Source organism: Pleurodeles waltl, chromosome 5 (genome assembly GCF_031143425.1).
Source record: "Pleurodeles waltl isolate 20211129_DDA chromosome 5, aPleWal1.hap1.20221129, whole genome shotgun sequence".
Taxonomy (NCBI): domain Eukaryota; kingdom Metazoa; phylum Chordata; class Amphibia; order Caudata; family Salamandridae; genus Pleurodeles; species Pleurodeles waltl.
Window position 1 is genome coordinate 1210976622 of NC_090444.1, and position 27457 is coordinate 1211004078.

Consider the following 27457-nt stretch of genomic DNA (forward strand, 5'->3'; position numbering starts at 1 on the left):
GCGCCGAGTGGTGCAGGTTCTGTTTGAATGGGGGGTGGTGGGGTTCAGGTTCCTTGAGAGTAGCTGTGAGCCCAACCATGCCTGTGGATAATTTGCTTGTCAATGACCTGGAGGATTCCCCTTGGAAGGAGGTGGAACACAGGTCACACTTGGAGATGTTGGGTCTGCCTAGGTGGGTATGCGTATCCACCAGGTCAATGGCAGCCCGTCAGGGTGGTCAGAAGCCCCTGGAACCTGAAACAGTGGCCCAGGGGACCTCCAAAAAGAAGAAGGGCAAGGGGTGCGGGAAACTGGCCCCAGATATTCCCACGGTCGGGGAGGTGGCAGAGCATGAGGGTGACGCCCAAAAGTCTACAGGGGAACAGGTGGCTGAGCTGCAGGCGGTCCCTGAGCTGACACAGTGGCAGCAGGAAGGCGGACCCACCAGGGAGGCATTCTGTGAGGCACAGAAGACATGCCCTACTCTGGTGGGTTTGAGGCAGCAGGCTGCAGACTAGGTGGCTGGCAACGAGCCAGGATCTCACCTGATTTATTGGGAGGACGGCCTCCTGTATAGTGAGCCTAAGAGTTCTGAGCCTGGGTTAGCCAATGTGCTGGTGGTACCCCAGTGCTTCAGAGCCTTCCTACTGGGTCTGGTTCATGATGTGTCTTTAGCTGGACGTTTGGGGAAGGACAAGACCTTTGAACGGCTTTTCACCCACTTTTACTGGCCCCTAATCCGCAGGCATTCGTATGCTCGTTGTAGGTCTTGCCGAAATTGTCAGGCAAGGGGCAAGAGTGGGGGGAAATCCAATGCTCTCCTCCAAACTTTTCCAGTGGTTAGTACCCCCTTTGAAAGGGTTGGTATTGACACTGTGGGGCCTCTGGATCCCAAGACAGCCATGGGCAACAGGTTCATCCTGGTCTTGGTGGACCATGCCACCCGGTACCCAGAAGCCATTCCTCTGAGTTCAATCACCTCCCTTGTGGTGGGCCATGCATTGATGGGGGTTTTTACCCACATTGGGTTCCCCAACGGAAGTGGTATCTGATAGGGGTACCAACTTCATAACTACATATATGAAGTCTCTGGAAGGAGTGTGGAGTAACGTATAAGTTCACCGCTCCTTACCACCCCCAAAGCAAAGGTCTGGTTGAAAGATTCAACCGCACCTTAAAAGGCATGGTCAAGGGCCTGTCAGAGCCCTTGAGGCGGAAGTGGAACATCCTCTTGTCATGCCTTCTGTTCGCCTACAGGGCGGTGCCTCAAAAAGGGCTTGGAGTTAGTCCTTTTGAGTTACTGTATGGCCATCCTGTGAGGGGACCTTTGAGTCTGGTGAAAGAGGGCATAGAGAACGCCCCCAATAAACCTCCCCAGGATGTATTTAGCTACATGCTGGACTTCAGAAACCAGACTGCCCGCTTCAGAGCTCTCGCACAAGAGAAGCTAGAAGCAAGCAAGGAAGACATGAAAAGGTGATATGACCAGAATGCCACTGTGGTCGAGTTACTGCCTGGGCAAAAAGTGGAGCCTAGAACACTCTAGGACAAATGGAGTGGGCCATTTGAGGTAGGGGAGCCCAACAGCAAAGTCACCTACCTAGTGGACGTGCAGACTCACACGAACCCCTTAAGGGTCCTGCATGTGAACCGTCTCAAGCCACACTTTGAGCGGACTGAATTGTCCATGCTCCTAGCAACAAATCATGGGGTGGAGGAAGAGAGTGAGCCTCTACCTGACCTCCTGTCTGCTGGAGAGAAAGATGGGTCTGTGGAGGGAGTGAACCTCTCCCCCTCCCTGACCTCAGAACAACAGAGGGACTGTCGCCAGGTATTGGGTCAGTTCGCCTCCCTGTTCTCCGTGATCCCAGGGGTCGCACACTTGTAGACACATGATGTGGACACTGGGGACAGTCCACCCATTACACAGAAGGTTTACAGGGTGATTGATAAGGTCAGGGCTAGCATCAAAGATGAGGTGTCTAAGATGTTATCCATAGGGGTAATTGAGTTTTCTAGCAGTCCTTGGGCCAGCCCTGTGGTATTGGTCCCAAAGGCTACTGCTCCTGGTGCCACCCCAGAACTCCGGTTCTGTGTGGACTACCAGGGTCTCAATGCAGTCACTAAAACTGATGCGCACCCCATCCTCTGACCTGATGAGCTCATCCATTGGTTGGGAGTTGCCGAATACCTCAGCACATTTGATTTGACGTCTGGGTATTGGCAGATTGCCTTGGCCTTGAGGGGGACAAGGAAAGGACAGCATTTTTTACCCCAGATGGACACTTCCAGTTTAAAGTGATGCCATTTGGGATGAAAAATGCCCCTGCCACATTCCAGAGGTTGGTCAACCAGGTGTTGACTGGACTAGAGGACTTCAGCGCAGCACACCTGGATGACATTGCAGTGTTCAGTTCCACTTGGGAGGAACACTTGCGGCACCTCTGCAAAGTGTTGGATGTCCTGCAGAAGGCAGACCTCACTATTAAGGCCAGTAAGTGCTAAACAGGGCAGGGTTATGTGGTGTACTAGGGACACCAGGTAGGTAGTGACCAGGTCACACTCCTACAGCCAAAAATTGACACCATTCTGGCTTGGGAGCCTCCTAAGACCCAGACTGAGATGAGGGCCCTTTTAGGCCTTACTGGCTATTACAGGAGGTTTGGCAAGGGATATGGCACTATTGTTGCCCCCTTGAATGAGTTGACTTCCAAGAAGCAACCAAAGGAGGTCATCTGGACAGAGGCTTGCCAGACCACTTTGATGCCCTGAAGGCTGCCATGTGCACAGCACCTGTGCTGAAGACACATAACTACTCCAAGGAGTATGCTGTGCAAACAGACGCCTCAGAGCATGGTATAGGAGCAGTACTCTCACAGCTTACTGAAGAGGGCCTATATCAACCAGTAGCCTTAATTAGCAGGCGGTTACTTCCCAGGGAACTTAGGTGGAGTGCAATAGAGCGTGAAGCTTTTGTTGTGGTGTGGGCTCTGAAGAAGCAAAGACCCTACTTGTTTGGGACTCACCTCCGGGTTCAGACTGACCACAGGCCACATAGATGGTTGATGCAGATGAGGGGTGAGAATCCAAAACTGTTGAAGTGGTCCATTTCCCTATAGGTGATGGACTTTACGGTGCAACACCGCCCTGGTATAGAACAAAACAATGCCAATGGTCTGTCCAGATTCTTCCGCCTTAGTGATGAGAACTCCCATGAGGTTGGGTAGTTGCTCCCCTCTTTCAGCTGGGGGGGGGGGGATACGTGTTAGACTTGGCATCCTTGGTGTGGTCTCCCCTAACTTTTTGCCTCTGTTTCCCAGGTTGTTGATGTGTGCTGGACGTTTTTGCTGTTTTTGATACTCTGGGCACTCTACCACTGCTATCCAATGCTAAAGTGCATGTGCGCCTATGTAAAATGTATGTGTAATTGGCTTTCCGTGATTGGTTTAGTAGGTCCTTAGTACAGTGCACTAGAGGTGCTGAGGGCCTGTAAATCAAATGCTACTAGTGGGCCTGCGGCACTTGGTTGTGCCACCCACAATAGTAGCCCTGTAAACATGGCTCAGACCTGCCGCTGCAGGGTCTGTGTGTGCAGCTTAAAACTGCCAATTCGACTTGGCAAGTGTACCCACTTGCCAGGCCTAAACCTTCCCTTTTTATACCTGACAGGCACCCCTAAGGTAGGCCCTCGGTAGCCCCATGGGCAGGGAGCAGTATATGTTAAAGGTGGGACATGTACTTATGTGGTTTACATGTCCTGGCAGTGAAATACTGCCAAATTCAATTTTCACCGTTGCAAGGCCTATCTCTCTCATGGATTAACAAGAAGGCTGTCTTTAAATGTTATTAAGTTGCAGATTTCCTTTGGGAGCAGACAGAAATATGGAGCTTAGGGTCTCTGCGCTCACAATTTAAAAATACATCTGTTAGTGAAGTTGGTTTTTAGATTGTGTGTTTAAAAATACAACTTTTAGAATGTAGGTATTTTCTTGCTTAAACCATTCTGTGACTCTGCCTGTTTGTGGATTCCCTGTCTGGGTCAGTTTGACAGTTGGACTGGTTGCACCTCTCTCTAGACAGTGACACAAAGGGGGCTGGGTTGTAACCTGCATATCCTGATGAGCCATCTGTTCTGGAGGGGAGGAGTGGTCACTCACACGTAAATGGACTGTGCCTGCCTTCACACAATGCAGTCTCCAACCCCCTGGTGTGTGGCTGGGGCTTGGCCTTTACAAGAAAGTATCTTACAGACACTTCAGACTTTATTTGAAGTTTGCCAACTTCAAAGGCAGAAAGGGGTGTAAGTATTGTATTGTATTGTAATAGTATTTATATAGCGCTTACTACCCCTGACGAGGCGTCGAAGCGCTTTTCGGCAAGTAGCATGCTACTCCGGAACCCAAGAGAAATTAGTGGTGGATTAGTATAGGGAAATAGGAGTTCAGTTTTAGTATTTTTAGGAGTTAATTTGAGCAGAGGATATGTGAGTTTATTAGTTGGATTGACAAGAGCAATGAAGGGATAGAGGAGGGAAGAAATCAGAAGTATAATTGGGAGTTTATAGTAATAGGATGAGGCTTGGGATGAGTAAAGGAGAGATGGAGAAGGGAAGAGTCTGTGGAAAGGGTTAGGGAGATCATAGTACAGGAGGGGTTTTGGATGAGTCAAGGTGAGATAAATGAGGGAGAATTTATTAGGGTTGTTTGGGAGATCATGGTAGTAAAGTGAGGTTTGGGTGAGCTAGATGTGGAAGAGGAAGGAAGAGCTTAGGCAGGGTTATTTTGGAGATGAAAGTAGTAGAATGGGTTTGGCATGAGTCAGAGTGGGGATGGAGGATAGCTTGATAGAGACATGACAAATGGTGATGGGTAGACACAGTATATTGGTGTTCCAAATAATTCTCTTTGATGACTGCAGCATGTCATCTCCTAAAAATAAAAAGAGTGATTATTTCATTCTTTCACAAAACTGAACTGGCTACTATTCAGGAATATCACCTTCCAGTCAATATGCATTCTGTATAGCGCCTTCTAAAACTGTGGACTTTTATTTCTAGAAAACAAATTCCTTAACAATCCTCTTTCATTGTTTGAGGCCTTCACCTAACCTATAGCTCAGTTCAGTCCATCTGGTGAGATATGATGGCAATATTTTTATGCTTAGGAAACTAAACTGTACGATAATCTTAAGGGAAGTAGGAAAAGTGACTATATTCTACAAGGAACTGAAATGTGGCTCCACTGCCTCTAATGGCCATGCTTTGGCGCAACAGTCTATTGACAGTCTTAAAGCATGCTTTAATGGATCCAAAACCCCAGACTGTAGATTACTTCAAGGATTCAAGAGGAACCTCTGCCTGTAGAAGAGCTAAAAAACTGAGGAGAAGTGCTGCCCTGGCCTGTGACAGTGCTATGTTAGGCTATCCTGCAGTTGCTGTTTCTGCTTGTGCAAGGGGACAGACACTGGACGTTGTTGCATTTCTGCTTCAGAAGTGACTCCAAGGGCTTGGAATAGAGCTTGCCTCCTGTTTTGAAGCCTCTGGGACAGCAAAGGCTTCACCAACCAGACCTGAGACTACTTGCTGTGGACTGTAGCTTGCCAGAGGGTGCTATTCCAGTTCTTGGACCCCTGGAAGCAAATTCCTGGAGAAAAAACAGTCTAACAATGCCGGACGACGCCATGAGGCTGTGGACCTCGCTGAGTGCGAAGAATCCAACGACCCTGTGAGCTGACGCTGCTACCCCGGAACCATGACACCGCCTGCCCTGAGGCCGTGAACGTCATAGAACTCACACGACCCGGTAGGCCTTGTGTCCCTGCAGCCGCCGATCCCGCCTGTTTTCACTGACACCGGAGTGTCGTAAGTCCAACGTCCCTGACAACCCGACACCATCACAGCACCTGTGGCCCTGTGATGTAATTGCGACCCGTGAGGTTGTCCTGCAGCATCGTGACTCCGCCAGACTTCACATCTGCCAGAACAAAGGGACCGACTTCGCATCTGACGCTGCTTCACCGCCACTGCCCTGTTATGAGGACCAAATGCAGCTGTCTTTCTGCCCCGTGGCACCGGAACCGACACCACATCGGAACCAGCAAAGCCGCTCTCCCCGACTCTGTGTATCAGCCTGTTCTCTACTTGTTTCTTAAGGTAGTGTACCTAGGGGTTGAATTACTCCATAAACAGCGCCATTGGCATCGCATTGTAGGAAATGAATCCGCCACAATGCCACATAGTACCAACTTGCAGTAATACATTTAAGTGCTAAATTCATATTTTTAACTTTATATTGTGGATTGTTATCATATTTGGGCTTGCTTATTTACTATTTTTCTAAAACTGTGTTGTGTCATTCTGTAGAGGTTCACTGGATTACTGTGTGTTTGCACAAATAATTAACACACGGTCTCCAGGTTAAGCCTGCCTGCTCGTGCCAAGCTATCAAGGTGGGGAGCGGGTTTAACTGAGTGTGATTCTCCTTTACCCTGACTAGAGTGAGGGTCCTTGCTTGGACAGGTGTAACCTGACTGTCAACCAAAGACCCCATTTCTAACAGTACTCCAACCAAGACTTGTGAAGTCTACATTACTTTCACTGTAAAATCAAATACAATAGCTGTGTCGTAGTTTGGACTCTTGCTCTAGGCAAGACTGCTGGTTAAAGGATGACAGTAATTTTGTTTGTAGTTGACTACGTCTTTCCTACAACAAGTCGCAACTGTTGTCCCAACCTTACCAGCTCACTAGCAGCACCTCACCAGAAACACAATAGTAAAAGGTGATTTGTGGCAGCCTTTACGCATTGACTCGTTAGTAAGACATCTCAGGGAGTGTTGTGGTTAAACGAAGACTACCCCTTTCTCACAGATATATCATGTCTCATACAAACACAGACAATGACAAAGATGCAGTAAAGTTTCAATAGTTTTTATTCAACATAACTGCAATTTGCGATAAGTTGCGTGGGCTGCAATGATTAGGATAATGAATAATGCAAGAAACAGAATTGTGAAGACGAGAGTCATTACTACAAAGACCCCCACCATCTTGCAATGCATAGAAAAGACATACGAGATGTAATATGCCCTAATACCCTAATGTGAATGGCCTAACCTTCTACCTAAAGGAGAGCTGGGTTTGCTAAACCTAATCTGCCAATGCCATGTCCATGAGAGGAGCCCACAACCCTCGTTACCTTGGAATGAGCTCTCTATCTCAGACTCCGCAGGGACACGAAGACTGGGTCAGCGTCAAGACGACGTGTAGCATCGATATCAGCGATAGTGGTGATGTCCTCTGGTCGGAATCCCTCTGATTATCTGTCTAAAGTGCGATGTAGTTATACAGATCTACAAGGACCCCTGACGCAGGTGTGTTCCCAAACAATAGATAACAGACATGCTTGGGACGGCAATTAATATAAACAATCCCTCGAAAGTATAGAGAGGTAAAATCCCTAAGTGTGAACACCTACTGTTTGTTTGTCTTTGTTGCTTGAGCTTGACGCCTTAGCGCGGTGACACTGATAATGTAACTCATAACAAGTGGCCTAACTATAAACAAGGCAGCCATCTTAGAAGAAATAAATAATTAAATGTGCTAAGACAGAGCAAACTAAGTATGTTAAAAGTCACTAGGTGACGGGGGCACGAGTCTGCAAGCCACAGGCTAAGCTAACTCCTGGTATCCCATTAAAACGAAGTAGGATTCACTACACCCTCCCCATTGCCGTAACAGGTATGACGAAGGTATAGGAACCCAAACGCTAAAATTGCGCTGAACTAAAAGCTAAGAGCATAAAAAATCAGCAAAAAAATCTTTAAAATGTGTTATAACGATGATAAAAACAGTGTCGCTAAACCACATACAGAGATGTTAATGTCAACCATGACAACCACAGCGTGCCAAAGCAAGTTAATTTAAGTGTACAATCTAAAAATGAGAATGGCAAATCAAATCATCAAATTATGTGCTGTACGCATGATCTTGAAGAGTGTCATCGAAGTCACCAACCAAGGACCTCAAAAATGAGTCAACGTCATCTGATGTAAAATCAAGTGCTGGGCGGACAAACGGATCCACAGAGCAGTAGTGAGCAGTATTTCCTGGTGTATCATTATCCGTTGCAGTGTCCTCCTCCGTGGTAGATCTCAAAACGGAAGGCTCATAGGTGACCTCGCGGAGCAACCTCAGTCTCAAGGGGCATGACCGTGTATGAACCCTCATCGGGGACATCAGCAGTGCGTGGTCCACAGGAGATGTCGGTGCAACAGCAAGACAGACCATAGGCAGATGTTCAAAAAGACACCATATGCAGCGGAAGACTGGTTGTACGCACCAGAGAAGGGGCCGAAATGACAACGACCAGTCATGCTGCAATTCCACCAGCAAGGGAGCACCGAAGATCCGAACCATGCGCTCACAGCACTGTGGGTTTGGTGGGAGCGCCTCCATTGCTCTGCGTTGCTGGAAAGAAACAACCACTGCGAATCAGAAGAAATAGCAGTAGTAGTCCGCCAATCAAAGCCAAAATAATTGGAAAGCCACCAAACACACTTGAAAAGAGCGAGTGGATGGCTGACGGGATGACTCCGAAGACAGTCTGGAAGATGGATACGAAACCAGACCCGACAGCCTTAAAAAAGTGAACAATCCCAGTGGTGCTTGAAGCATTGAATATTCTGGATACCAGTTCTCCAAAGTGCTTGGGGAAGTTGGTATTTAATAGGGATTGTATCTCGGCTGATGATCTTGCAATCTGGAGAGCATACGTATCTTTTGCGGATGTCAAGGCAACCTGTTTTTTAAACAATAGCGCCTTTAGCCTGCTCAGCTTGTCATAGTTCACATTAATAGTATCTATGTGGGGCCACATGTCAAATACTTTTCTCTCTCATGTGTGGGGAAACAAAACATGTCCACAACATGTAACGACCTTCGAGACCGAGATTGCGTAGGCAATTCCTGGTTGCATGCCGCAACAACTTTGATCGTTCAGTAGCACATAACTTCCATTGGAAAGCACAAGAAATACCGGGCGAATCAAAGGGACGGAAGTACCCCTCAACAAGTAGGCCAAATTTGCGACCCCGCATTGCAAAGACCATGAAGAGACACCTGCTTGCATATAATCGAATGACGAACAGCAGTCTCACATTCGCTTCCGCTAAGAAAGACCTCTGTTTCGCCGTTCAGACATCTGTAGTCAAAGGGCAACTCTCACTCTTCCTTAATATAGCTATCTTCTAGTTGCTCGTACTGTCCCACTGCAAGATGTTTCAGGCAGCTCGAGAAACGAAAGGTCGAAATCGGCAAATTAATTATGCCATGTAAGAGCCAGATAGTTGAAGGACTCTCTGCTACAGTGAAGGGCAACTTATCTAACTTTTTCTACGCGAAGCATGGTGAAACTAGCCTCCCTTTTAGCCATTGTCTGTTGTTCCTTGGAAAAATTAAAAGCAGTGAAGAAGTCACTCCCGTTAATATACTTCCATGGAACGCGGCCATTTTTCAGTGTTTGTAAAGTCCAACCCAGCTGCATGATGGAACGTAGCTGTGAGTGCCCATGATATAACCGGGACAGGTATGTCTGAGTGATATCAATAGCAGATGACACTATATTTGACAGTAATAAATCCTGTTGGACAGTGTATTCATGCCGTTATCGACAACAGCTAAAGCTTTTTCTAAATTTTCTTTAACCAATTGCCTTAAACGCGCAGCAGCCTCAATCTGGGAAAGTTTCAAAATGTCATTGTACATAGCATATAAAAACCTTTTTGAGCGCTTTTTCCTAGGACCCAGCAGAAAATCCTGCAAGTCTATATCTTCAGAAAGAGTGTTCAGATGTTTCTTAACTGCGGCTAACGTGTTGGTCTGTACCCATAGCTGGACAGCTTACCCACACTGCATGTCGTAATTATACCTGTATGTTGACCCGACACAAAGCGAGGGTCTGGCCTGTTAATTGGAGAAAAAAAAACCGAAGAGTTCAAAAAACGCGCTTGACACTCATTTGTGTCAGTGGGCCATTTTAACCACCCGCCGGGACTGGAAAGTGAAGAATTATAAGTACCAGCCTTAACCATTGCGTCTAGCTTGTCCTCTGTGATATTGAAGAAGTATTGCCAATCTTTAAATTTTGACAGGTGGGGATACTGGATGTATTCAAGTCTTTGATCTTTGCTAACCCCAGACAGGACGTCTGCTGAATAGTGTCATTTAAGAAAATCATTTGCACAGGAATCAGGCATGCTCGAAATAAAGCCTCCCTATCTGCCAATCTTGTGTTCCCCATACACTTTTCAAATCAATAGTGCTCTTCCAGTATTCGTAACCCTCAACTGCGAGTCGGGAAACAAAGGGTTCTGAATAAATCATTTTTGTATCAGTTAACAAAATTTTCCTAATTTGTGCTGGAGGTATTTTAAAATAATACGACTCTGCTATTTTTGTATCATGCCCAGAAAAGTATGTAAATTTGTCACTATAGGACTTTGGGCTCCCCACCGGTGGTGTAGAACAGTGTTCCCACTGTGTGTAGTTTAATACTGGCCTGTATCTAGTGGCACAATGTAGGTAGTAATGTCCCCAATTATTATAGCAGAACATTTCCCCATAATTAATTGTATATTCTTATACATCATCACTTTCAAAAGTGGAATAGTCCTTCATTTCAGTTAGCATAGAATCAACTGTCTGGGCATCCCAATCACCAAAGACAACATTAGGTGTAATTACATCTGTCATTGAAATTTTGAACACGTATGGTATTTGAATAATTTCAGTAGGACGGTATATATCGAATGGAACTTTGTCCCACACAATCCCATCAGAAATCGGTATTGCTGTAATATTTACAGGGGACAAGTCTCTCCGGACCTTATGTGAAGAATGATGTGGTGTTAAAACTTCATCAACAGGCTCCACAGAGGAGCGATCAGCAATATAGTGGCCATTTATAAGCAAAAAAGAAAACAGTCACAAAACCAATCCATAAAAATAATGCAAAAAATGTCAAACAGAAACATAAGTAGGTCCATGGGTATGCCAAATAGTTCTTTTTAAGCCATTGATACAGCTTACTACTTTTTGAAACATTGTCAATCACAGTAGTGGATGATTCTGATGAAAAATCATCAATGTCAATGAAATAGCCAGAGGCAGCCTCTGCAAACACGGGAGCTGGTGCACCATCCGTACTTTGGTCCACTTCACGTGGGGGCTCTTGATAGACAGGGTCGTTAGTCTGTAATGTGTTTGTGTAAAAAACAGATAGATCTTGAACCGGGGTGATCACTGAAGTAGTGACTGGAACCAACAAAAGTGCATTTTCTGCCCTCCCCATGGTCAAGGAGGTGTCTGGAACAGCAGTTGACATTGTTCCATAGTCTGTAGTAGTGATGTTCATCCTACTACATAGATGTATGTCCTGTTGGGTAGTGAGAGGGGATCGGGACCCACCCAAGGGACCTCTTGGTCCACTGTGAAGGATCGGCCACATGGTGTAGAATGATGTCATCAATGGAGATTAATCTGTTTGTTTTAGAACCAGACAATGGTGGTAAGATGACAGTCAGTCCTGGTGCCTTTTATTCCCAAGACCGGTACAGGTGCTCTGTATGATGGACCAAATTCCTTCTTCACTGCGATCTTCTCACGAACCAGATCCCCAACTTTAGGAATCCAGCCAGTCGAAGTTTTAGCTAAATCCCTTATTCCTAAGGTGGCAGCACTTGCAGTTGATTTATCATCACGAAATTGCTGAAGCTCCTGTAAAATAGTGAGACGTTTATTTATGTAAAATGGTGTTTCTGCTGCCACCATACCAGGGGCATCAAGATCTGGGACATACATAGGTATCCCAAAGAGAACCTCATATGGAGTGTGTCCCCCCCAAGGACCATCTTGGCAGATTATTCAGTGCCTGAACCTAATACTCAAGCTGTTAAGGACTGCTTTAGATCACAATTCCACCTCTCCATGACCGAATTTCCCTCAGGATGGTATGGTGAGGAGTAATGGAGTTCAACACCCATCGTCCCCATGGTGTCCCTGAATGCCTTAGAGGCAAATGCAGGGCCCTGGTCTGAATGGAATGCTGCAACCGCATATGTACCGATAAAGATCAGCAAGTCTTTTATAACAGTCCGGGCGCCAGCCGGCCACTGTGGCCATACCCACAGGAATCTAGAACAAGAATCTACAGCGACTAAAATTTATTTGTATGCACCATCAGGCTGTAAGGAGCCACAATGATCTAGGTACACACACTGTAGTGGCCTATTGGACACTAAGAGGGATGTCTGCGGTGGGCGTTTGATATTAGAGCCCTTGATCTGCTGGCAAATGTCACAGCAAAGGACATACTGCTTTGTTCGTCTGCTTAGACCAGGCCACCAGAAGCGTTTCTGTAGAAGTGTTATCGTGGCCTGTATACCAGCATGTGCAGAAGCGACACCATCATGCGCTGCTTTAATTAGATCTAATCTCTGGTCTTCATTGGGAATCACTCTATCTCCAACCCCAGGAATTGTTGTGTAAGCAACAATCTGCGCACTGATATGGTAAGTATAGTTCGTAGGGTACCCTTTAGGAAGAGACTTGCCTGCAGCCGAAGCTTTAACGGCAATCAATATTTCATTATCCAATCTCGTCTGAGAACGAGTCACTGCAGCCACAGAAGCCATAGCTACTGCTGCTTTGGCCGCTTCATCAGCCAATGTATTACCGGCAATGTGTACTCCTACACGTTGGTATCCCAATGTATGGACTACATGGACACACGGCAGCTTATCCTTAAGATCAGCCACCCTCCCCCACAATATTTTGTGTTTAATGGTGTTCCCTTTAGAATCTCTAAACCTGTTCAGTTTCCAATGATTTAGATAGTCATTGTATGACTGGACGCAGTAATAAGAATCACAGACTATTAAAGTCTGGCATCCTGGCTCAGTATGTTCGAGCGCTAGAATAAGAGCTTTAAGCTCAGCCAGCTGGGCTGTGCAGTCCCCTAAGGTCTGCGTGTAGGTATTGTGAGGGTGGAAACTCCATCTTCCATCACTCCGCTCACGGCTGCGCAAGCTGCTGAGTATTGATGTTTAGTACCTACAGCCGGTTGTGCTGAACCATCAGTGTATATGACAGTATGGAAGTTGTCTAGTGGCAAAATATTTAGAGGAGCGGGGTACACTTGTTTGTACTGGAGAAATTCTTGTGTCTGAAGTTTTGGATCAAAAATGTAATCGACATCAGTGGCGGTCAGAGAAGTTGCCCATTGAATCCAACGTGGATGTAATGCTTTAGAGTTGGGAACGCTTGCTTTGGTGACGGCCTCTAAGGCCAGCACCGGGGAGACAACAATAATATGTTTCCCTTGGGCAAGTGGCCTCTCTTTTATGACGGCCATCTGAACTGCCGTCAGAATCTTTTCTGTAGGTGCAAAACGCTGTTCAGCATTGGAGTATAAATGTGATTTTTATGCTATGGGTACAGTGTCATCCTCATTAAAGGTGACATAAGTAAATCCAATGGCACCAGCATTTATTCTGATGACCACATTTATTTTATTGTCATGTGTGTGCAGGTGTTTAGCTTCTAGCATGTCCCGTTGCATTTCCCTAAGGATGTGCGTGTGTTCAATTGCCCAGTGTCTGCTAGCAAATTTGGGCTGAACCAAGTCATAAAGTGGCTTGATCCGTTGTGCATTATCTGGAATGTATGTTCTGCCAAAATTAAAGAAACCTAGTAATGACTGGAGTTTCTTAAGCGAATTGGGAGGGTGCAGTTGAGCACATTTTTCTAGAAAGTGCAGGACCAGGCTCTTTCCCTCATTTGATAGTTCATATCCCAGGAATAATACACATATAAAGGCTATCTTGCTTTTCTTAAACATGAATTTGTAACCGAGGTCTGCAAATCCCAAAATGATCCGATCGACCCTCCCAAGATGAATGTCGAGGACGTTGTCTGTGAGATATATGTCATCCGCATAGGATAACGCCTCGGAATCAATATCATGTAATATTGATGTTATACGGGCTGAAAATAGCCCTAGGCTATTTTTGTAGCCTTGAGGTAAACGACAAAAGCATTTCTGAGAGCCAAATGAGAATGCACTCAGGTCCCGACTTTCATGTGCTAAATTCTGGCAGAAGAATCCATTAGAAATATCTAATGTTGTTTTATATTTTTTACGCACTATATTATTTATTAGTGCCGTGCTGTGTGAATTCTGTATAGCATATCTACGTGTATGACTATTTAAGTGTCTGTAATCAATGACTATTTTATATGAATGGTCTGGCTTTGCAACGGGGAATAACAGATTATTCATTGCAGATATACAGGGCTCAATCACTCCCTGGTACTCAAGTTGGGCGAGGATCTCCCTCACCGGAGCTTTTGCTTCATGTTTAACAGGATATTGTGGCTGCGGTTGGAGTGTAGACCTAACGGGAATAACATAACAAGGAGAATCCTTGTCCCAACCTACATGATTGCGATATAACGCAGGTGCTTGCGCTAAAGCCCATTCAGAAGCATATGCTTCTTTATCTGCTTCCGGAACAAGATCGGAGAAAGAAGGCAAAATGACATCTTCCCCATGCGGGAGCTTGCGGATGTATTCAGGTGGCCAGTCTCTTTCAGCCAATAGGATATCACTAGTAAGTTCATCCCAAAATATTACACTAATAATGCGCTCCACGTCTCCCTCTATCTGAATTTTTAAATCATAGACCCTATCAGTGGGGAGAACGCGGCCATCGGCTGTTTCAACTGCGATGAAATTGCTAGTTGCTGTCGCATCCAGATGATCTTTCAGACTCTGGCGACATATCGTGAACTCTGCCGTGCTGTCTAACAGAGTCACTGCCCACGTCTTGTTCCTCAACAGTGTTCTCAAGTATACTGGCATTTTTAGCTGTCAGTGCTGCCACCTTCTTCTTTTTAAACTGTGGCTTTTGCTGAGGAGTCTTGTCTTCTTTTTTAATGGTAGACTGTGGAGAGTCTTTCTTTTCTTTCACGTAATCAGGATGTCGATCTTGACGGCCCCCTCTCTCGCTACGTCTATCCAGTGCGTCCTGAAAGGAACGAGAGGGACGTGAATCAGTATATCTGTCTGGAGTTTTAATGTTCTCCCCATTTCTGAGATTATATCTCCTTTCGGAGTTCTCTGGGTGTGGAAAATCAGCTCTCTTATTTCTTCTTTCTTTGAAATATTTTTGTTTGTCCCAGCGCTTCTTAGAGCCCTCTTGTGCCTGCTTTGTACCCTCCTTATGGGTGGTACCTTGCAACTCCAATTTCTTTGGTTTGGCTCCCAAACTATCCCGTCCTATACTAGTAAAGGTATCGGAAATAATTTTCAGCAGCTGTCTCTCTTGTTCCTGGTGTGGAGTTTCCCGGCGACGCTGGTGTATTGCCAGTGCTACCGCTTCCCCTTTTATGTTACTGAGTATTATTGATGATACGGCATCAAAGTTACACATTAATTTCATCCCCAAATCCAGGGCTGGTGCAGCCCCATGCTCATTTTGTATTTGTTTTAACACTTCTGGTAAATTGGCAAGTGTCGGGATACCATGTGTGTTAGTATATATGGCAGCGAAGACTGTACCCCATGTGGCCCAGTCATCCACCGAGGGAACCATCCCAAAGGGCAAGCACATAGTGAGCAGTCTATGTTTTTCCTGTGGTCCAGTATGGGGAAACACAGCTTCCAGCTGATTAGTTTTCTGGGCAATCCAGAATGGTATTTTTTTCCCGTTCCGCGGGCACTTTACCCATAATAGTATGTACTGTTTGTGGATTAATCCCAGTAGCCAATTGATAACCACCTGGTGCTGGCGGTGCTGGACGCACTGGTGTCGTGTTCAATGTTCGCATTACAAACTGAACTAATTGTCTATATAATGTCACTAATTAATTATATAAATCTCGCAGATCTGCTAGTGGCATATTCTGTATGCCTGGGTGAGGTGTGTATGTGGCAAACATAGGCCATGAAGGTCCGTCGTTACTTAAGGGACCTAACCTCACTCTTTGTAGTTCATGTGGTAGGGCGCCTTTAAACCATGTCTGATGCTCTTGGTATGTGAGTGATATTTCATGATACTGGTATGCTCGGTACCGCTGAGGTACGTTCGCAATTTCATATGTGTGGAATGTATGTGTTCTTTGGTCGACCTCAGGAAAGGTGACCCAACAGTCAAATGTTTCTGTTTAGTATGCTTCATTAGCTTCTATTATAGGAGTAACATCCCCACCCTCATCTGTAAGGCCATGCATTAATAAATGTTGTGTTAGTGCTTGTCTAGCATTTTCAGGAATGTCAATGGCGTTAGCCATATTTGTTTAGAAAAACGGAACACCAAAAATGGGGAGTAAAGTCCTTTTATGAGTTCGAGCTCGAACAACCTACAGCTTAATCAGGTGCTACCTTTTCAGCTGAGGAGGATTTTCCCAAAGACCACGGACGTCTCCGTATAATGGTACTTAGGGTACCTGTTGTCTGTGAGACAGTGATTGTCGGGGTATCTGTAAATTAGTGCCTAAACACCATTGTTGGTGGCCCCATGTCGTAGTTAGGACTCTTGCTCTAGGCAAGACTGCTGGTTAAAGGATGACAGTACTTTTGTTTGTAGTTGACTACGTCTTTCCTACAACAAGTCGCAACTGTTGTCCCAACCTTACCGGCTCACTAGCAGCACCTCACCAGAAACACAATAGTAAAAGATGATTTGTGGCAGCCTTTACGCATGGACTCGAGAGTAAAACATCTCAGGGAGTGTCGTGGTTAAACGGAGACTACCCCTTTCTCACAGATATATCATGTCTCATACAAACACATGCAATGACAAAGATGCAGTAAAGTTTCAATAGTTTTCATTCAACATAACTGCAATTTGCGATACGTTGCATGGGCTGCAATGATTAGGATAATGAATAATGCAAGAAACAGAATTGTGAAGACGAGAGTCATTACTACAAAGATCCCAACCATCTTGCAATGCATAGAAAAGACATACGAGATGTAATATGGCCTAATACCCTAATGTGAATGGCCTAACCTCCTACCTAGAGGAGAGCTGGGTTTGCTAAAACTAATCGGCCAATGCCATGTCCATTAGAGGAGCCCCCAACCCTCGTTACCTTGAAATGAGGTCTCTATCTCAGACTCCGCAGGGACACGAAGACTGGGTCAGCGTCAAGACGACATGTAGCATCGATATCAGCTATGGTGGCGATGCCCGCTGGTCGGAATCCCTCTGATTATCTGTCTAAAGTGGGATGTATTTATACAGATCTACAAGGACCCCTGACGTAGGTGTGTTCCCAAACAATAGATAACAGACATGCTTGGGACAGCAATTACTATAAAGAATCCCTCGAAAGTATAGAGAGGGAAAATCCCTAAGTTTGAACACCTACTGTTTGTTTGTCTTTGTTGCTTGATCTTGATGCCTTAGCGTGGTGACACTGATAATGTAACTCATAACAAGTGGCCTAACTATAAACAAGGCAGCCATCTTAGAAGAAATAAATAATTAAATGTGCTAAGACAGAGCAAGCTAAGTAGTTTAAAAGTCACTAGGTGACAGGGGCACGAGTCTGCAAGTCAAAGGCTAAGCTAACTCCTGGTATCCCATTAAAACGAAGTAGGATTCACTACAGCTGCTATCTTGTTAGCCTAGTTTATCACTGCTATGATCCATGATAGTGACATGCTGAATTTAAAAGATATAATTACACAGTCATGGAACCAACACACTCGACCTCTCATCAATGACGATTAATATTAAAAATACCAAAATGTCACAGATGAACTGTGTATAACTCGGGAGTGAGTTTTACTGCGAGGGTTGAGAATCCTGGTTCAGGAGAGAGTCTACAACAGAAATAATTGAAGTGGCTCACAAAGGACATTGTGGTATAGGTGCCACAAAAAGAGCTCTCCAAGACAGAGTTTGGTTTCCGTATTTATATGAAAAGGTTGAAAAAGAACTCAAGGCCTGTGATCTATTGAACTGCCTTTCTAAAAATATTATTCAACACACTCTGAACATGTCAGAACTACCTAAGCATGCATGGTAGAGATGAGCCATCAACTTTTTCGGTCTACTAGATAATGGACATCACCAGATGGTGACTGTGGACAAATGTTCATGTTTTCTTCTTCATTAGTCGAAGATCTCTCAACCACAACTTGTGAAAGAGCCATTGACAGGGTAGATGGCATCTTTGCAATATGGGGCTTCCAGCCATTTTGAAGTCTGGTAATGGCCCACCTTTTAACAGATGAGAATTCAAAGAATTCATGGAGCATATGAATATAAAGCATCAAAAGTGTACACCTTTGTAGCCGCAGGCCAACCGACTTGTTGAGGGTTTTATGAGTATGCAAAAGAAAGCAGTACAGCGTGCAACTCTTGAGAAACTCAGCATAATTTTTTTTATTTAATTACAGCCTAAAAGCTAATTGTTCAACACCACACTTGACCAAAGGTGAAAGTCCTGCGTCTTTGATATTCCGGAGAGCCTTGACAACCAAGTTACCTCAATGGACCAACAAGAGAGAAAAAGGTGAGGACACAATTTGTACAAAGGGCCAGTTAAGAAGCAGAAAAATGAAAGCCTATGTGGACAAGAGGCAACATGCAAAGGCTATTACTTTTAAGAGAAGAGATTTAGAGGGTCATTCTGACCCTGGCGGCCGGTGGCCGCCAGGGCCACCGACCACGGGAGCACCGCCAACAGGCTGGCGGTGCTCCAATGAGCATTCTGACCGCGGCGGTTCAGCCGCGGTCAGAAGCGGAAAGTCAGCGGTCTCCCGCTGACTTTCCGCTGCTCTTTGGAATCCTCCATGGCTGCGGAGCGCGCTCCGCAGCCATGAGGATTCTGACCCCCCCTACCGCCATCCAGTTCATGGCGGGAAAGCCGCCATGAACAGGATGGCGGTAGGGGGGGTCGCGGGGCCCCTGGGGGCCCCTGCCGTGCCCATGCCAATGGCATGGGCACGGCAGGGGCCCCCGTAAGAGGGCCCCGAAAAGTATTTCAGTGTCTGCCTTGCAGACACTGAAATACGCGACGGGTGCCACTGCACCCGTCGCACCTTCCCACTCCGCCGGCTCGATTACGAGCCGGCATCCTCGTGGGAAGGTCGTTTTCCCCTGGGCTGGCGGGCGGTTTTACTGGAACCGCCCGCCAGCCCAGGGGAAAACTCGTAATACCCGCCGCGGTCTTTTGACCGCGGCGCGGTAATTTGGAGGGCGGGATCCTGGCGGGCGGCCTCCGCCGCCCGCCAGGGTCATAATGAGGCCCTTAGTGATTGCCCAACAGATGCAAAGAAGAAAATCTGAAGCTCCAAATGATGCTGAACCTTTCCACCTTTCCTGCTGATCTCAAAAACCTTGAAACTTTACTGTATTGGAGAATTTATTTACTTCGAGTGTTAGTGAAATTATGTAAATTAAAAAATAACATTACACATTGTATGAATAAAGGCACATAAAGTGAGGCTATTCACAAGGAAGAGGGACTGAAGGTGTCAAGCTGGGGGTGAAAAGAGAGATCGCCTCGCCATCCAAGTGCCCCGCTTGTTATGGCCCACCCCATGAAAGTGGTGCTGCAGCCTGCACGGTCCAGTGCTGTTAATGACTGTTGTCCCCTTCCAGGCAATCCTGGCACTGCTCTAGCCTGAGACAGACATGATACACCCATCTCTTCTCTACGCTCTGGAGAAAGGACAAGTTACAGAAAACAGAAAAATAAATAAAAGTACACTGCTCATGTCTTCAAGTTTATACCTACCCCTAGACGTCGTTGAGGGGTGAGCCTCTACAGTGGCATGTCTGAGGGGGGTGAAGCCGGTATTCTTCTCCCTTCCTCACAGATACCGCCATAACCAACTGCGTGTACATTCAAGTGTTGCTTTCAGTAAACAATGTTCTTGTTACGAAAAAATAATTTGTAAGCCTGGGCTTTCTGAAGTCCTAAGTGTGCTCTTCTGAAGACTCACCCACACGTCAGAAACGCTTGAAAAGCTATGGACCAAGCATGGAATTCTATTCCCCACTTATCCATATCGTCGAGTATATTGAATTTCAACAGCAGACTTTGTTCTCTTGAACTGTGAAAATACTCCAATACCTCTAGAGGACTTTTCATCTCTATGCGTTATGCCGGTTTTCTATAGTGAAAGGTGTGCCGGCCCTCCTCCTGTCCTATTAATGCTTGTTCTCGTTTGGTCCTGTGCTGCACAAAGATGCCGATCCTCCGGAGAACACGGGAATTCCTATTGGACAATATCAAGGCGTGCGAACGCGCAACAGGTTTGGTACTTTACACTGTTCTTTGCTCTAGCTACGTTCTAGATTTCAGTCTCCCGCGTATATATAAAGTGTGACCTCACGCAGTATTCTTTAGTTAAGGAAAACGACTGAGGAATCTGCATGTCGTCCTTCGAAGCGGGCACGGCCTTGTATCCAGAGAAGGGGTCCTGCCAATTCTGTCTGCATCTGTTAGAAGGTAATGTTTGTCTTGTTTAAACAACAGAAACTTTCCAAGGTTCCATATGATGTAGAGTCGGGCAACGATCCGAGCTGATGGGTTGATGCGTAGCCAGCTGGAAAGATGCACGCTTATGTCTTGCCTTAAGTCAAATATACCATTTTGTACCAAGGAACGTTTTGCTGGCAGTATTTGCAACGTTTTGGTGACCAGTTGCTGACCATAAAAAAGCTGCAAAACCCTGAGGTGCACCAGGACCCAGGGCGTAGCTTAGACAGTGAGATAAATGGGGTGTGAATTTCAACTTTGCCAACTAGAAAAGCAGAGGGCCGCAGGGCAGAGTTGTGACATGACCAAAGATCAGGATGGACTGTTTCCATGGGAACAGGGTCAGTACTCTTTTAAATTGGGTTGGTCTCTGTTGAGTGTCATGGTGGGCGAAAATTCCTTGTTTTTATCAAATCTTTCTTTCAAGTGACTGACAACCCAATGTACTAAGCCAGAGGTGTAAATAGTGGAGAGCGCACAGGCAAAGGAGTATGCTGAGCCAGACTCAGTCCATGGCTCTGACTTGGCTCTAAGAGTTGGTGCACAAGCCAAGCCATGAAAACGTTTGGTACCTATGTCATGCAACAATCATAAAAATACGATATAAGCTCTTCAAAAATCAAAAAATTTTTTTTTACAGAAGCACTTAACCTTAGTGCATCAGATTATATTCATTGCATTGGCAAACATTTAGTAAAAGTGAAAGTTTTTAGAAACATTCATAGCAAACCCCTTCTCCCCAACAACGCCATTAGTGAACTAAGAGACATATCAGTAGTCATTAAACCATAAACATAGCCTAGATTCTTATAAATTTGGCCAACATCTATTGTCTATTAACAGCAACATCTACACAGCCGCGGCTGGCGATAACGAGAAGGGGCGTGGCAGTGCGCGCGCAGGGGTGTGCAAATAAACATTAAATTAAAAAAATTGAAATAAAAACACTTAACTCCTCCGCCGCATGCCGTTCCTCTGTCCCTCGTCGCTGCTGCAGGCACAGGTTCCCAGCCTGCCCTGCGGCCAATCCTGACACTCAGAAAAAGGGTGGAGGCAAAATGTTTGGGAGAAGGCCACACCAAGAATGTCAGGTCAAACACCAACCTTCATGGCAAGAGGTCAGTGGCCATACCCAACACACAAAAATTTATCTCTTTGACAAAAAACATGCAGCATATTTTTGGACACATTGACAATGATATCTAGTAAGCAGCATAGTGCGTCCCAGACATAGGCAAAGTTACATTTCCTTGTATAGGTCTCCACAAGCCCCAAAAACTACCGCAACCTGCTCCATCGAATATGAAGAATGCCTGTCTTGGGAAGCACCCCCCCCTCCCCCACCCCCCAGTACTCTCCAAAGAAACCAGCTTTCATTTACAGGGACAAATAACAGAAGTTTGCTGTGAAGTAACTTTTACCCAAACAGTAACACAATGCACTGTATAGGGAAAACATGCCTCCATTCATCACAGATATCATGACCTAAATCACAACATTTGATGCATCTCTGCAGTGGCTACCCACTCCCTCAGAACACCAGACACAGCCCACAGATATTTTTGGAAAACCAGTTTTGGATACATCTGTTACAATAAACCTATTTAAATATTTATATATTTGCTCTATAATTAATAATCTCCTTGCTAAATTTGAAGCCACTGTGCAGGACTGCCCCACCTGTTAACAAGCCCTCCAATACTTACTGTGGTACAGTCATGAAAATGTCTGGTGCCACACAGACCAGATCTCATTCTCCCCTCAAGGGAGATCAATGACAGTGATAATATGGGAAGGCCTACAGAACATCAGTCACCAAATGCCAGTGGATAAATACGAGGAAAATTCAACTAAGCCACTGGTAGTTAAAACAGATTTAAAAGAGATCACATAACAGCAAACAAAAAACTCATACAACAGAGCTACAGTACTATTCTGATTCTATTACCCACAAACGTCTCGCAGGAGGGGCTTTACAAATGAAGCCTGGGCATTGCTGAACACTTTCCAATGGGGAGAGTTGAACACAATAGTTGAATGATCACATTTTGATGTACCGTATATTAGTAAAATTAGTTCTTGGGAACCAGTGTACTTTACTGAAACTTCATAGCCTTGTGCTTTACTAATTAAGGAACACACCATCAACTCAGTAGCCCTGACTCGAGAATCAGATGAAACACACCCACATACACTCAACCTGATCACTTGCACAAGATCCAAAAACAACTGGTGAAAGTGCAGGCACACCATGTACAAAAAGAGGTACTACAAGAACGCAAAACTTTGACATTTACCATTCAGCTGATAAGAGTTAGGCAGAGCTTCAAAGGTCTGCACCCCCAATGTGATGTCCTCTGCATAAACAACTCTTAGACTCTTCCTTGTGTTTGGTCTCCAGGCTGCATGATGTTCCTCCTCGAAATACAACCACGGAAACCCCAACATTCAACACAATACCAAAACTTTCACTCAGGGCAACGTCTGACATATGACACCAACAATGAGCATCTGCCCAGATAAACCCCACCTGTAGACTCAAAAGTTTTTGTTTTTTTTAAACACATTTTATTAGTTTTAAAATATAACAAAATACATCAAGTCGCTGCATACTTTGGACGCACCATTTTCATGCCGCTGTTATATCATATTGATTTTTCGTAAACCCATAGGCAATAGTTTCTATAACACAAATACAATTAGGTCAATTGTTCATGTTGCATAGTTTCATATACAGCCGTGTTCTTGGGGCTTATATGTCATATCTCCTGTGTGGCCTAGTGGTGCGTATTTTTGAGGCCCTCATCTTTTAAGGGTGGCTCTCCCATGTATGCAGTTCATCCCCTCTCCCACCCCCCCTTGTGTGCCTAGCTATGCCTGGATATCTCAAATCTTCAGTGTTCTTGCAGCTGTGGTGAGCATCCCCTGGACAGATTTCATCCTCTTCTCCCTCTGCTTGACCACTGTACCTATGTTAAGTGTTAAATGGTAAATGCTGGGGGATTAGTCTCCAGACCTTGGCAGGAAATTACAGTTTTTATGCCTTATGGGGATAGTGTCTCATCTTGGGGTGCTTCTCTCAGTCGATCCCAGTTATATACCAGAGTGCCCCAGGCTTGTGCCCTCTCTGTCAATCCCTGACCTCTTTTAGCTTCCCAATACCTCACTGTCTCTTCCGCTCGTGCCCATTTCAGCACTTTTCCTCTCCACCTTCCCTCCCGGGGGCCTTGGGGTGCCTTCCATGTCATTGCTATTTCTCTTTTAGCCAGTAACAAAGCTAGGTCTCTGAATTGATCAGTCACTCTAATCCGGGCTGTATGTCTGAATCCTCCAAAAAAACAGTGTCTGGGGTCGTTGGGAACTTCTCGCTCCAAAACATCAGTTAATGAGTTAAGAACAGCTTCCCAAAACTCTCTCACCTCCGGCCAAGTCCAAAACATATCAAGGAATTCTGCCTCTACCGCCCCACATCTGGGGCATGTGGCCTCTTCCACCTCAAAATGTCTCCGAAGTCTCCCTGGGGTCAGGTAGGCCCTATGTAGGACATATATGTTGATAAGCTTGAAGCGAGCATTCTGTGAGATCCTTGGGGTCTGGGCCAAGATCTCCTTCCAGTGTTTATCCGTGATTGCGGTACCTAGGTCTACTTCCCACTTTTGTTTAAGATTTGTAAGCGGTCTACATGACGTTTTCCATATTTTCCTATAAAGGCAGGTCACTGCCTTGTAGGTGCCGGTGGCAGACGTCAGATATTGACACATCTCAGAAAGGGAGGAGGGCTCAGCATTCCCAACCTGCCAGCGCACCCAAATTGCCTCAGTGACCGCTCTCTGAAGTAAAAAGTGGCTTGGGGGGAGATCGTATTGGCTTCGGAAGTCCTCAAACAGTAAAAGGATATTGGCTTCGTAAAGCGAGCCTATGGACATCACCTCGGCCGCCTTCCAGCTCGACAGTCTCCTCAAATCCCCCCCAGGCAGAAGAGTCAGTAAACATAGCAACGGGATGTCTGGTGCATAAGGTTTGTCACCCTTAGAGTGACAAAGATAGCGCGCCAAGAATTTATGCATGACCTTCAGTTCAGTAGAGCCAGTGGCATCTGGGGGACTGAGCTGTAGTATCAATATAGCCAGCAATGGGAGGTCCGGGATAAAAGGGGTGGGTCCCCTGTCGGGTATCATGTGGCAAGCCATCCAGCAGGTCAACCACTGTAACTGCCCCGCCAAGTGGTAGGATTCAAAATCGGGGACAGCTAGTCCACCCTCTGAAAGCGGTCTTTGCAGTACGGTGAGGGCCAGACACCGTCTACCAGTCCCCCATAAAAAGCCGACCACCAATGAGTTTAGTTCCTTAAATTAAGTTCCCGGGATCCACAACAGGAGTGCGGAGAAGAAGTATAGCAAGCGGGGTAATGCTATCATTTTCAGGAGCGTGACCCGTCCTGCTACTGCCAGTGGGAGGGATTCCCAGAAGGTCAGAGTGCTGCGAAGCCCACGTATCGCATGCTATATGTTCCCCTCTAGTAAGTCCATCCGGTTACAATAAACACAGACTCCTAAGTAGGTCAAGCATCGTAGTTCCCAGGTCAGATCGTTAAGGTCCGGAGGGGCTGCTCTGCCTTCCATGATTGGGATCAGACTAGACTTTAGTCAGTTCACTCAGAGCCCAGATATTGAGCCAAACATCTCCAAGAGATGTCGTGCCCCATGCAGTGCTTCTCCGGCGTTTCCTAAAAAGAGAAGACGGTCGTCAGCATAGAGTGCAATGTAATGGGTATGGCCCGCCACTACGAGTTCTCTATAAGCATTCCCCTTTCTAGCTATGCAAGCTAATGGCTTGATAGCAAGAGCGAAAAGCAAGGGGGAGAGTGGGCAACCTTGCCTTGGCCTCCTCTCTACCTTATAGTTCTCTGATATGGTGGACCCTGTGCGAACCCTGGCCGTCGGACCTGCAAAGAGCAGTCGGCTCCACACTCCAAACTGATCCCCAAGACCAAACTTATGGAGAACCTCATGCAAATACTCCCATTCCAGGCTATCAAAAGCTTTTTCAAAATCAATAGCAAAAACCATCACCTCCTGCTTATCATAAGCATCACTATCTAGGATAGAAAAAAGTTGATGAATATTAGAAGCTGTATGGCACCCAGGGATAAACCTGGCTTGATCCGTATGAACTAAATGTGGCATATGCTTTAAGAGGCATGTAGCTAATATTTTGCTTAATATCTTATAGTCCACTGACAACCTCGACAGGGGCCGATAAGTCGTAACGTCTGTGGCTGGTTTCCTGAGCTTCAGCAAGGTGAATACTCAGAGCTACTCGGGCCGATGCAGGAAAAAAGCCACTTTTCCTGGCGTCCTCATACATCTTGACCCACTTCGGGCAGAGCTTGGTTATATATGTTGAATAAAACTCCACCAGAAGCCCGTCTAGTCCCGGGGTTTTATTTTGCGCCATGCTAGTGATAGCCTCCCTCACTTCTGCAAGTGTAATCATTGCACCCAAATCTGTCGCCTCCTGAACTGAAACAGTTGGGAGGACAAGAGGTGATAAGAAATCTTTAATGTCCCTCCCAGTTGGTCGCACTTTACTTCTGTAGAGGTCTGTGTAATAATTATAAAATTCCCTATTGATAGCAGCCTGGGTATTTAAGCTAGTCCCAGTGGAGTCTGTCAGTTCTACTATAGTCGAGCCCCTGCGCGGTGGGTTCGCTAGCCAAGCCAGAAGGGAACTGGATCACTTTCCCTCCGAGTGCGTACGTGCTATATAGGCTTTGTAATCATAACAGCATAGTCTCTCAATTGCTACTATCGTATTTTCCCGGGCGGTAAGAAGTGCCGTCTGCAGGTCTGGGTCCTCTGGTTTCTGATGCTCAAGTAAGCATAGTTCCCGTTCTGCCTGTGCTGTGTCATGGATCAGCGCCTGGCGTTCTCCCTTGGTTGCTGAGATGCATCGTCCTCTAATCACTGCCCTGAATGAGTCCCATTCTGTCAGTATCGAGTGTGTCGAGCCCTCATTGGTCTCAAAGTAATCTTTTATGGCAATGCCTATAGTGTCCGCATAAGCCTGATCCTCCAACCTTTCAGGCTGGAGCTGCCACGTGGGTATCGGTGTCGGGACATGGAACCATCCCAGCGTCAGGAGGAGGGAGTTATGATCTGAGACCGTTCAGGTCAGATATTCGGATAGGTGTATTGTCTCATGTACGTTCAGAGAGCAAGGGAATGTGTCCAGTCGTACATGAAGATCATGTAACGGGGAATAAAAAGAGTAGTCTCTGAACCCCGGGTGATGAGCTCGCCAGGAGTCAATCAGGCCCCACTCCTTTTGTCAGTCTTGGTACAGGTTAGCCGTCCTATTAGTTGGGGAAGATGAAAGCGGGGGTGTGATCTATCTAATGTTGTGTCTGTAATACAGTTGAAGTCCCCTCCCAACAGTATGGAACCCATAAAATGCAAGTCCAGCTGTTCAGAAAGGGATGCCAGGAAACTTGATTGATCTGCATTGGGACCGTGTATGCTCCCCAGGACAATTTCATGCCCATCTAATTTACCTATGACTACTGTGTAGCGCCCCAAAGGGTCAATGAGGGATGTGACATGCTGATAAGGGACACCGTGTTTAATGTACAGTAACGTCCCCCAGGCATATGCCAAATAGGTAGTATAGTAGACTTGGCCCCTCCATCGCCTCTGAAGAGTCTTCCCCTCTATGGCATCTAAATGTGTCTCCTGTAGCAGAGCTATATGGATTCCCTGCCTAGTGAGGTGTGAAAAAACTTTATGCCGCTTAGCCATGGACCTCATCCCCCCTAACATTCCTGGTTAATACCTTAATCTTTTGTGATGTGGCCATAGCGGGAACAGTGCAGGACATGGTAGCAAAGGTAAGGGCTTCTCACCCGTCTTGGTGGTAACAACTC